Here is a 12,217-nt window from a genome sequence, read left to right as displayed (position 1 = left end):
GCACTTTTCAATAAAGTCTCAACTAATTAAATCGGTCAGAAGAAAGAGGAGACTGTATGCATAAGACAACGTATAGTATAACAAACTGGAAGTCTAGATAATTAAAGAGGTTCTGTCACCAGATGATCAAATCCGTATCTCCTATTGCATGTGATGGGCGCTGCAATGTAGATAACAGTAACGTTGTTTTTTGGTTTTTTTTCAAAACGATCATTTGTGCCCAAGTTATGAGCAATTTTATATTTATGCAAATGAGCTTTTCAATGGACAACTTGGCGTGTTTTCTTGTATTTCCAACTGGGCGTGTATTGTGTTTTTACCAACTGGGCGTTGTGAATAGAAGTGTATGACGCTGACGAATCAGCATCATACACTTCTCATCGTTCCCACCCAGCTTCTTTCACGGCAGACACAGCGTGACGTCACCCACAGGTCCTTCAACCTTGTCGTCGGACAAAGAAGATACATCGGCTCCAGGTGTCCAAAAGGTTAATATGCTCGTCTCTAGAGAGTTTGCTATGCTTACCTGCACACGGTGATGCTGCTGAAAATTCAACTGTACTCTGACGCCTGGAGCGGATGTGTCTTCTCTCTTCCGACGCCAAGGTTGAAGGACCTGTGGGTACGTCACGCTGTGTCTGCAGTGAAAGAAGCTGGCTGGGAATGATGATGTCACCCACAGGTCCTACAACCTTGGCGTCGGAAGAGAGAAGACACATCCGCTCCAGGCGTCAGAGTACAGTTGAATGGGCACAAATGATCGGTTTTAAAAAAAAAAAAAAACTTTACTGTTATCTACATTGCAGTGCCCATCACATGCAATAGGAGATAGGGATTTGATAATCTGGTGACAGAGCCTCTTTAAATAAACCCCTTATAAATTAACCACTAACACTTAACTTTTTTGAATGTGGGGTTGACCCGGGGGTCGGCCAAAGCTTTATTAAATTGAAAAAATAATTAAAATTACATTTTGTTAGGATTCACTGGTGTGATATATGAGTAAAATATAACATTTATTTATAACCCTTTTTAAATCAGGGGTACAATCACCACTGTGAAAAAGCCCCACCGTGTGTATAAAAACGTATTAAATAATAAACTCTGAGTTCTAATTCAATTGTGAACCTACTATAGCTCAGTGTTCAACAAGAATATCAATACGGAATCAGCATTTGAAAAATGGGCATAACAATAGTCTTGACCCTAATTCACACTAGAGTCCGTGATAACCGCACCGGAAGCTCCTAGTGTTGAGGTATACAAACAATGCTAGTGTTCCCAATGCTAAAAAATTCCTATTCACAACCGACCCAACGCGTTTCAATACTCATCATCAGGGGTCTGTAGCTTGGTCACTCTGGCCAGGGATGCCAGCGATATTTAGTTCAGCAGCAGGTATTCTGCTGTACTCCACGGAAGCATGCTCGCCATTTTGTTAACCTTATAAAAACTCTTAATGACCTTAACCAAAGGTCAATGAAAAACCGGTATGCCTGCCTATTCCAAGGACATGTAGGTAAATACCCTTCTAATACAGTCATAAGGTGACTGTGTAATCCCTTACCTACATGGCTCACCGACCCCCAAACAAAAACAAGGCCTGCTCAACCCCATCCTGCAACCCAGACAAGAAAATGTCCAGCCCAATGCATTGGTGCTATCCGAAAAATAGATGAAAATTGAAACCGCGTAAGGGGCCTGCCATCTTAATGTGATAAAAGCTGAACCCCTCGTCTCTGCAACACCCAGGAAAGTCAACTGGACAGGCCTCACCCGGAACTGTCCGGAGCGAAACCCAACAACCCCGCCCAAAGACATCCGTTTTAAATCGACGTATGCGTAAACGAACCACGACATCCTCAAGCAGGAGGCCCCGGGGCGAGTCGACCCCATATGAACCAGCTCAGAAATACGCAGAGCACCGAAAAAAAAAACACGAAAAAGCAGTGGAAAACAAAACCGATTCATAAGGGGAAGAACAAACCGACGGAAGAGCTGCAATCAGTTGTTTTAACAAAGAAAAAAAGACACCGGCCTACGAGACTCCCTCCTCAAAGCCAATTTTTTCCAACCCTTCAATGCTTGTAAAATAAAAAAGACTTCATAACATCCGACCAACCTCGCAATTTGGAAAAGAAGGCGACGCCGAAAAGACGACTTTGAGCCACCATGCCCGACACTCCGCGCTCACGCAAAGAAGTAAAATACTAAAGTGTAACAGTTGCATGCAGCACAGAATCCTCCCCCAAACATCTATCCCCAGCAGCGCTCCTTCCTTCCTTCCTTTCAGGCGAAAAACTATGGCACAGGAATCAATTTCGATACCAAAGAAACACTGTCGCGGAGCCCTATGTCTTTTCCTCAGAAAGAGGGATCCCAAAATGCTGAGAAATAAATTTAAAGGATTTTAAAAAAAACTGACACTGCTCAGAAGAGGGGCCGACAAACAAAACATCATCCAAGTAATGGGTCACCGACCCACAACCAGTTAGGTCCCCCACTCTACAAAGGAGCTAAATACTTCAAAATAATAAGAAAAATCGAGCATCCCATGGGCAAACATGTCGTCATGGAAAAACCCCTCCAAAGAACAGCCCAGCAAATGAAAACAATCCGCGTGAACGGACAACAAACAAAAAGCGGACGCAATATCAGACTTATCCATAACGGCACAGAAACATACGACACCTTTGCAAGCTCACTGCTACTGCGATCACTCACTGACCGTACTCTGGTATAAGAAAGATGATGATGATTGAGGCAAAACTTACCGGGTTCATTCTTAGGAACCACACCCAGCGGGGACACTCAAAAGGTTAGAAAAAGGCAAATTAGAAAACGGGCCTTTCTTCCGGCCAAGCTCGCCTTCTTTCGCCACCTTATCCCTAACCACGTCAGGAAATTCCAAAGCCGATTTCAAATTCAGAGACAAAACTGGGGTGGCCTGCGCCGTAAAAGGAATAAAGAAACCATAAGAAAAACCAATTCTAAACAGGACGGCTTCAGCCTTCTTGGAGCACCTGTCTAACCACAGGAGCATCATGAACACGCGCATCGGCGTCCTCCCCCCAACTAACACCCGCAGGGCGGGCGACTGCCGCAACCCGTCGGGTGAATCCAACCCGTGGTGGAACCCATTCCACAGTTAAGCATTCATGTTTGAACTTACTGGAGCCATAAAATCCGCATTGCCCTTCATTAAAGAGCCAACAGACACCCGCTCTACGTACACCCCTGACCCAAACGCTGGCCACCAAACCGGCAGAAGTTGATGTGGCGGCGGCTGGCTGAAAGGGCCGTTGCGACATCAAACATCAGTGGCTTTGGTATCCCAACCGACCTCCAGTCTTTGAGCCAGCCTCCTCCGGAACTCCTCATCGTACCGCCACCAAGCAGTACCACCATGCGATTTATACGCACTGAAAATAGTATCAAGATAAACAATCAATTGACCCACACAGTCGGGCCGACGCGGACCATACACACACCCCAAAATTGCAAAGGCCTGCAGCCAATCACTCAAGGACTTACTTTGGACTTCCTCATTATGCCCCGCTCAAAACGGCGCTCCTTATCAACAGTCTACGAATCGACTGACAAAAGGGACCTTGTGTCAATGTAGTCATTCTTACATATTTTATCACGAACCTCCTCAGTCACATGGGGAGAAATACTACAGAAATAGGTATGTCTGAAAGCAGGTACCGAAGGCATCGACATGGAAGCCTCAACCATGGACTTCGCAACCACGGATTGTGCCGACGGTACCACGGGCAAAGTGGTACCTGCCAACAGAGATCGCACAGCAGTCCATAAATTAGCATTAGACACATCACCAGTATTCCATGCCCGAAGGCAATCAGACTCACCGTGTGAAGGAGAAGGAGCCACCTCAGCAGGCGATGCCACTGGAACCGCAGAGGGCGCGGCCGGTGCAGGGGACGCTATCCTCCGAGCTCCTGCAGAAGCACGCTGACTCCGAGCATCACGGTCGGACCCACCACGAAGGACCCTGCGACTGCCACCATCGGAACGCAAACTCACACAAGAGACATCCGAGGAGTAGGAGTCAGAAGAAGACCACCTATACCTCCAAGCGTGACGCCTGCTGGAATGCCGGGACCAACTACGATGCGAACCCCGGCAATGATGGGACCTGGACCTGCTACCGGCACTGTGACCGTAGGAAACCCTAGACCGAGAGGAATAGTCTCACAATGAAGAGCGCGGGCCCACAGACTGAGGCACAGGCAAAGGGACACCACTTCAGCGGCGACGGGCCGGGAACCTATGGGGGAAAAAAAGAGCTCTGACCCGTTGGGGTCAGATACATACAGACTTGATACATGCTAACCACGCACGCACTTATTGTTAGGAGCGGGGCAATGGCTGTATAACACAGCCGCAGCCCCGCTCTATCGGCGGAGATGAGATAAACCTATCTAATATAATATAAACCTAATATATATATATATATCTGTACAAGATGACAAACAGAAGGATGTGCCATGCTGTGCTGGGAATGTTGCATGCTGGGATTTTTACTTTCATTTTTAACATGTCCCGCCCACACCAGCCTGCAGAGAGAGTGCTGCTACTGGAGCATGGTAAGGTGGAAAGGCTACATAAAGCATATATTTACTTTATTTGCCCTCATAACAATTCATTAGGGCTTTCTTTATTGTCTGGGGCACTTTTGAAATTGTATCCGGATAGTGGCCAACCCCTTTAAAATAGTTTTTATTATTAGTTTAGGGATAATTTTCTGCAGCATGCGAGATGCAGAAATATTTAGCATGTTACCCGCTGCCAACTAGACACCATACCTCAGGCCGAGATTGTTTATGTATGTAGGTAATCGCATTTGAAAGGGTCAGTATTCATGGCTAAGATTTCGTTCACATCTGCGTTGGGACTCTGTTCGAGGGTTCTGTCGGAGCTTTCCGTCAGGGGAACCTATGAACAGGAACCCATGTCCAGATTGAAGCTATTGTATAACGCAGTATGTTCAAAACAATAGGACTAGGCTTATTGCGGCATGCAGTGGCATCATAGCAATTCTGAGTCACACAGTACTGCTGCGAGAAGCTGATGTTGACTTGAGCTTTATCTCCTTCCCGACCGCCCACCGTCTTTTGACGTCAGGTGGTGCAGGTGTGAGCGCTCATCCCCTAAGCAGGAGCTGTAACTAACAGCTCCTGATCTCAGAGCAGTCTCCTGAACACAGCTAATTGCCACGGTCGGTGACCACGGCATGATCAAAGGGAATTCCCCTCTTTGATTGCATCACTGGGATATCGGTGATGCGATCAAACCCTGTGGAATCCCTCTGCAGTCAGCCCTGGGGACCTACAAAGGACCCCAGCGCTGTCTGTTCCGTTTGCCTGCTGTTCGGGCACACTATGTGCCGCCCTAACAGCAGCCTGTGTCATAATGACACAGTGTAATGTATTAGCATACAGAACCTTTCATCTCCCCATACATGTGCAGCCGAGTGCAGCATGTAATGGGGAGGCCTGAACAAGCCCTGGGGCACTTTATTTATTTTTTTTCTACCTCTCTCCGTTATTTAGATATTGCTGCCGTTATATTTGGCTCCCGATATTTAATTAACCCCCTGAACAGTCAATGGGGCGTGTACTGGCAAGGGGGCGTGTTACTATGGCTGTGACACTGTCCAATTAGTAGTAGTAGTACTCATTCATCCTTGTACAGGCTCACAGTAAACTAATAATCGTTCTGAATCTGAACTTTGGCATATCCAAAAGACCAAACTCAAAACATGCAGAAATAAAAAAAAATTAAATATGGCAGAAGGCGAAGCTGCAAAAACATTTCCACAAACATTCATGAGAAGGATGCGGAGGAACTTCAAGAGCGTATTCCTAAAAAAGGGAATGTCACTTCAGTTGTTTGTGAGTGGTTTGGTTTTGTAAGGACAAACATTAAACAAGTCAATGAATGTTCTGTGAAAAATCTGTAAAAAAAATATTGCAACAAAAAGCAGTAGCGCGACAAATCTATTCCAGCACTTGCGCCAAAAACATGCATCAGAGTGGGAACAATGTGTAGCACTGCAAGGCCTGGATGGTAGGACCAGTCCAACTCCCAAAACACCTGATACAAAAAAAAGATGAGATTGCCAGCATCGTTTTCCAGCACCATTCCCTATGATAAAAAAGGGGCCTAGGTGGAAGGCAATTACAGATGCTATAACTTTCTATATAGCCAAAGATATGGTTCCTATCTACACTGTCCAAAAGCCAGGGCTGCTACATAAAATGGACACAACATATAATTTGCGAAACCGCAGATATTTTGCAGATGTGGCCCTATCTCATTTATACAATACTACGAGGGAAGCTGTGGCAATGAACCTACAAATTATAAAATTCTATTCCACGACTACAGATCTATGGTCCAGGAGAACAATGCAGCCATAACCAAGCCTGACAGTGCACTTTATTGACAAAGACTGGAAACTGCAACGTGCCTGCCTCCAGACAAATTATTTTCCCAGTGATCACACTGGAGATTTAGCCCTTATTCACACGACAGTGGAAAAACGGCCGTGTGATGACCGTCCTTTTAACGGTCTTCACATGGCCGTTTTCAGAGCAATGATATTCTATGGGTGCATTCACACGGCCGTTAAAAAATAGGACATGTCTTAACATGTTTTAACGGCCTGACAGCCCCCATAAAAAGTCAATGGATACGTTTTTAACGGCTGTGAATACATGTAACAATCGTTAAAAACGGATCTGTTACATGGGGATTGGCAAGGGAACTACTAGTTCCCTTGCTGGCTATCGTTGGCATACTCACTGTTGCAGCGCTTCTTCAGGTGTGGTCACTCATCTTCACGGGTTTAAAGGCGCCTCGATGACATCATCGCCCCGTCGCGCTGCCTTGCCAGATCCCGTGCAGACGAGTGAGCACTCCTGAAAAAGACAAGAGACGGCGCTGCACCCGTGAGTATGTGGCACCATCTACAGGGAGGCTGGTGTGGCACCATCTACAGGGAGGCTGGTGTGGCCCCATCTACAGGGAGACTGGTGTGGCCCCATCTACAGGGAGGCTGGTGTGGCCCCATCTACAGGGAGGCTGGTGTGGCCCCATCTACAGGGAGGCTGGTGTGGCCCCATCTACAGGGAGGCTGGTGTGGCACCATCTACAGGGAGGCTAGTGTGGCACCATCTACAGGGGGGGTGGCATCATATACAGGGAGGCTGGTGTGGCATCATATACAGGGAGGCTGTAAATAGTGTCTAGGTGAACATGTGACCTTCCTTTGGGTGTTTTCAGGGGGCTGGGACAAAAAAAGCCTGACCAATGAAATTCAGGTTTTTTTAACGGCCATGAAAAACTGATGCAAAATGGATGTCAAACGGCCATTAAAAACGGACAGATGGACTGGAAATGGATGAAAATTTAGAGACACACTGATGCAAAATGGCCATGAAAAACTGACAGTTGATCAGTTTTTAATGTACATTTTTTTTCACTGTCGTGTGAATAAGGCCTTAAAGGGAACCTGTCACCAGCATTTCACCTATTGAACTTTACTTATCCCTCACTGGCCGCTGCTATCAAAAGTTCATTGCCGTTATCCCCTCTCCTAAACTCCTCCTCCGACTGTAAATAACGGTCTGCAAGCATTTTGCGCCTTTTATCGTAATAATCCGGTGTCCCTTTGTGCGCACACCCCAGAAGAGGACATCAATGCATAAGCGCGGGATTTTGTGTGCTGGGGGAAGGCGAGGAACAGTCAATGAAAAGTAAGGAGGCGGGAAAAACTCGGGAAGACTTGAGGAATGAAGATATGACTCTTTTCAAATGAAGATCTGACTCTTTTATGCTCATTTGCATACGGTGTGGGAACACTAAAAAACTGATTACTAAAGCTACAGAGCCGACTAAGAAGACAATTATATGTTATATAGAAATTATTTTTCACCCACTACCACCTGGTATTGCTTCTTTAATAGGTGAAATGCTGGTGACAGGTTCCCTTTAATAGCTCAAGGGCTCAAAGACTCACTGGCTTTCTGGAAGCTAAGGCCTCATTCACACGACAGTGAAAAACGGCCGTGTGATGGCCGTCCTTTTAACGGCTTTCACATGGCCGTTTTCAGAACAATGATATTCTATGGGTGCATTCACACGGCCGTTTTTTTAACGGCCCGTGAATAATGGGCGTCAAAAAATAGGACGTCCTCTTTTTAGCCGTTTTAACGGCCTGACGGCCCCCATAGAAGTCAATGGATCCGTTTTGTAACGGCTGTCAATACATGTAACAACCGTTAAAAACGGATCTGTTAAATGGGGATTGGCAAGGGAACTACTAGTTCCCCTGCTGGCTATCGTTGGCATACTCACGTTTGCGGCGCTTCTTCAGGTGTGGTCATTCGTCTTCACGGGTTTGAAGGCGCCTCGATGACGTCATCGCCCCGTCGCGCTGCCTTGCCAGATCCCGTGCAGACGAGTGACCACACCTGAAGACAAGAGACGGCGCTGCTCTCGTGAGTATGTGGCGCGATCTACAGGCAGGCTGGTGTGGCACGATCTACAGGGAGGCTGGTGTGGCACGATCTACAGGGAGGCTGGTGTGGCACGATCTACAGGGAGGCTGGTGTGGCACGATCTACAGGGAGGCTGGTGTGGCACGATCTACAGGCAGGCTGGTGTGGCACGATCTACAGGGAGGCTGGTGTGGCACGATCTACAGGGAGGCTGGTGTGGCACGAGCTACAGGGAGGCTGGTGTGGCACGAGCTACAGGGAGGCTGGTGTGGCACGAGCTACAGGGAGGCTGGTGTGGCACGAGCTACAGGGAGGCTGGTGTGGCACGAGCTACAGGGAGGCTGGTGTGGCACGAGCTACAGGGAGGCTGGTGTGGCACGAGCTACAGGGAGGCTGGTGTGGCACGAGCTACAGGGAGGCTGGTGTGGCACGAGCTACAGGGAGGCTGGTGTGGCACGAGCTACAGGGAGGCTGGTGTGGCACGAGCTACAGGGAGGCTGGTGTGGCACGAGCTACAGGGAGGCTGGTGTGGCACGAGCTACAGGGAGGCTGGTGTGGCACGAGCTACAGGGAGGCTGGTGTGGCACGAGCTACAGGGAGGCTGGTGTGGCACGAGCTACAGGGAGGCTGGTGTGGCACGAGCTACAGGGAGGCTGGTGTGGCACGAGCTACAGGGAGGATGGTGTGGCACGAGCTACAGGGAGGCTGGTGTGGCACGAGCTACAGGGAGGCTGGTGTGGCACGAGCTACAGGGAGGCTGGTGTGGCACGAGCTACAGGGAGGCTGGTGTGGCACGAGCTACAGGGAGGCTGGTGTGGCACGAGCTACAGGGAGGCTGGTGTGGCACGAGCTACAGGGAGGCTGGTGTGGCACGAGCTACAGGGAGGCTGGTGTGGCATCATCTACAGGGAGGCTGGTGTGGCACGAGCTACAGGGAGGCTGGTGTGGCATCATCTACAGGGAGGCTGGTGTGGCATCATCTACAGGGAGGCTGGTGTGGCATCATCTACAGGGAGGCTGGTGTGGCATCATCTACAGGGAGGCTGGTGTGGCATCATCTACAGGGAGGCAGGTGTGGCATCATCTACAGGGAGGCAGGTGTGGCATCATCTACAGGGAGGCAGGTGTGGCATCATCTACAGGGAGGCAGGTGTGGCATCATCTACAGGGAGGCAGGTGTGGCATCATCTACAGGGAGGCAGGTGTGGCATCATCTACAGGGAGGCAGGTGTGGCATCATCTACAGGGAGGCAGGTGTGGCATCATCTACAGGGAGGCAGGTGTGGCATCATCTACAGGGAGGCAGGTGTGGCATCATCTACAGGGAGGCAGGTGTGGCATCATCTACAGGGAGGCAGGTGTGGCATCATCTACAGGGAGGCAGGTGTGGCATCATCTACAGGGAGGCAGGTGTGGCATCATATACAGGGAGGCTGTAAATAGTGTCTAGGTGAACATGTGACCTTCCTTTGGTTGTTTTCAGGGGTTGGGACAAAAAAATGGATGTCAAACGGCCATTAAAAACGGACAGATGGACTTGAAATGGATGAAAATTTAGAGACACACGGATGCAAAATGGCCATGAAAAACTGACAGTTAATCAGTTTTAAATGGACATTTTTTTTCACTGTCGTGTGAATAAGGCCTAAGGGAAGACAGGCAAGTCTGGATGACAACTGACAGTGGGACCAACATGGTGGATGGACACACCTCCTGTGCTTTGGCCACAGACTTCACAACGCCATTGGGGTTTCCTTAGTGCCTTGTTTAGAAATCGGTTATTTATAATAATAAAAAAATAAAAAAAAACAGTAATCACATGAATAACAATGTGAACACAACCTTATTTTGTTTCATCCATCCACGTTTCATGCTTTTCTTTGGAATTACAGAAACTTGAGTGAAAGATCATCGGATTGACCGTCTCATTAGAGTTTGCAAAAAGATTGTCAGTGCCTTCTACTTCAGCTGGAAAAAAAGAGGAGAGAGCTGCCCATGGTGCAGAATGAACTCAGACTACCCACTCACCAGCTAATCAGAGTCCCCCACCAGGTGGGGTTCAAGGCAGCTAATGATTCAAAGGATCCTTGAGCAGGAAAAGGCCATAGCATAGGTCCTGGGCTCTGAAAAGAAAAGCAGGTACCTGGTGCCTACTTGACAAGACATAGATGTGCTGGAGTCTGTGAACAAAGCCATTAGCCTGTAAGAGTTTACTGATGCACTTTCTGCAGTCTTATGTGACGGTGTCATACCTCAAACCAGTGCTCCACCTGTTTAATAACAACCTTCTGCAAACTGGAGAGGATGAGGGTATGTTCACACGCACGGTTTTCAGCCTGAAAAAACTGCTCCATTACGCCTACAAACATCTGCGCATTGCTTTCAATGGGTCTAACGATGTTCTGTTCCCACGAGGTGTAATTTTACGCGTCGCTGTCAAAAGACGGCGCGTAAAAAGACGCCCGCGTCAAAGAAGTGCATGTCACTTCTTGGGACGGTTTTGGAGCCATTTTTCATTGACTCCATTGAAAAACAACTCCAATAACGTCCGTAAAATACGCCGCGAAAAACGCGAATAGTTACAAAAACGTCTGAAAATCAGGAGCTGTTTTCGCCTGAAAACAGCTCCGTATTTTCAGATGTTTTTGGTCACTGCGTGTGAACATACCCTGACAGTGAACTTACTAAACAGATCAAAACTACAATCCTGGAGTATCTTAGCAATAAATATAGGGACCCTCTCACAGATGAGCTTCTGAATATTGCCAAACTGATGGACCCCTGCTTTAGGACAACTTATATTGCAGAAGAAAAGGTGGAGGAGATCAAGAAAATAGTTGTTACAGAGTAGAAGTTTCTGCTAGCAGAGGAGGGCATTCCTCAGCCTGGCAAACCTGTGCAGATGCACAAAGAATCTGAACAGCCTACTGAAGATGTTGAACTTGTGCCCAAAAAAAACCTAAAAACTCTGGCAAGCTTCTTAAAAAAGCCAGTGACATCCAGCCTGACCCAAACCCAGCCTGAAGTGGACAAAATAGAAATAGAAATTTCGACATATATGCTGTTCCCCTAGATAGATCCAGACACAGACCCACTTAATAATAAATTGGGTTATTACCACAGGTCTGCAGGCAGATTAACCTCATTCGATGGATCTAATCAGTGTGTGGCTGTCAGTCGCCGTTTCAGCAACGGTCACAGACTCCCATTAAAAACAATGGGAGTCAGATTTTAAGAGGGTTTCTGCGCCAGAATCTGCATGAAAAAAAACTCCATGTGAAGTCATACCCTAAATAAAAGTCTACTGTCTAAGCTTCAGAATAGCCTGAATTCTTGCCTAGGTTGTGGTCTCCACTGACCCTTTAAACAACAATGAGACCTACCTGCTGCCAGTGGAGTACTTCACCCAGCATTTACACCAGCTGCCACCTCCTATGCCTACCGATGTTAGCCGGCAAAGAGAATCCGGCCTCCATTACAAGTTGCTCCACTGCAGCCCTGCCTGCATCTTTTAACCTCTTTAGGTATGGCACGGGGAGTCATCTATTCTGCCTTGAAAAGAGTTTCCCTTGACTTACCTTGTCTCACATGAGTGCTTGACATGCCGAGTGCATATTTGCTTCATCTACCTGACCTCCATAGCAGGCCTCTCTGCACCTGTACATTTTGGCAGGTGGCTGTCGTCTACT

General features: G+C 47.8%; 1 protein-coding gene across 2 annotated transcripts in view; it reads right to left on the bottom strand.

The window, feature by feature from the left end:
• The window catches only part of REC114 (REC114 meiotic recombination protein), a 329,032-nt gene that overhangs the window by 305,008 nt on the left and 11,807 nt on the right, over positions 1 to 12,217 (bottom strand). The gene's annotated exons all lie outside the window — the stretch shown is intronic.

This window comes from Rhinoderma darwinii, chromosome 3 (genome assembly GCF_050947455.1).
Source record: "Rhinoderma darwinii isolate aRhiDar2 chromosome 3, aRhiDar2.hap1, whole genome shotgun sequence".
Lineage (NCBI taxonomy): Eukaryota > Metazoa > Chordata > Amphibia > Anura > Rhinodermatidae > Rhinoderma > Rhinoderma darwinii.
This window is presented reverse-complemented; position numbering and strand designations above follow the sequence as displayed.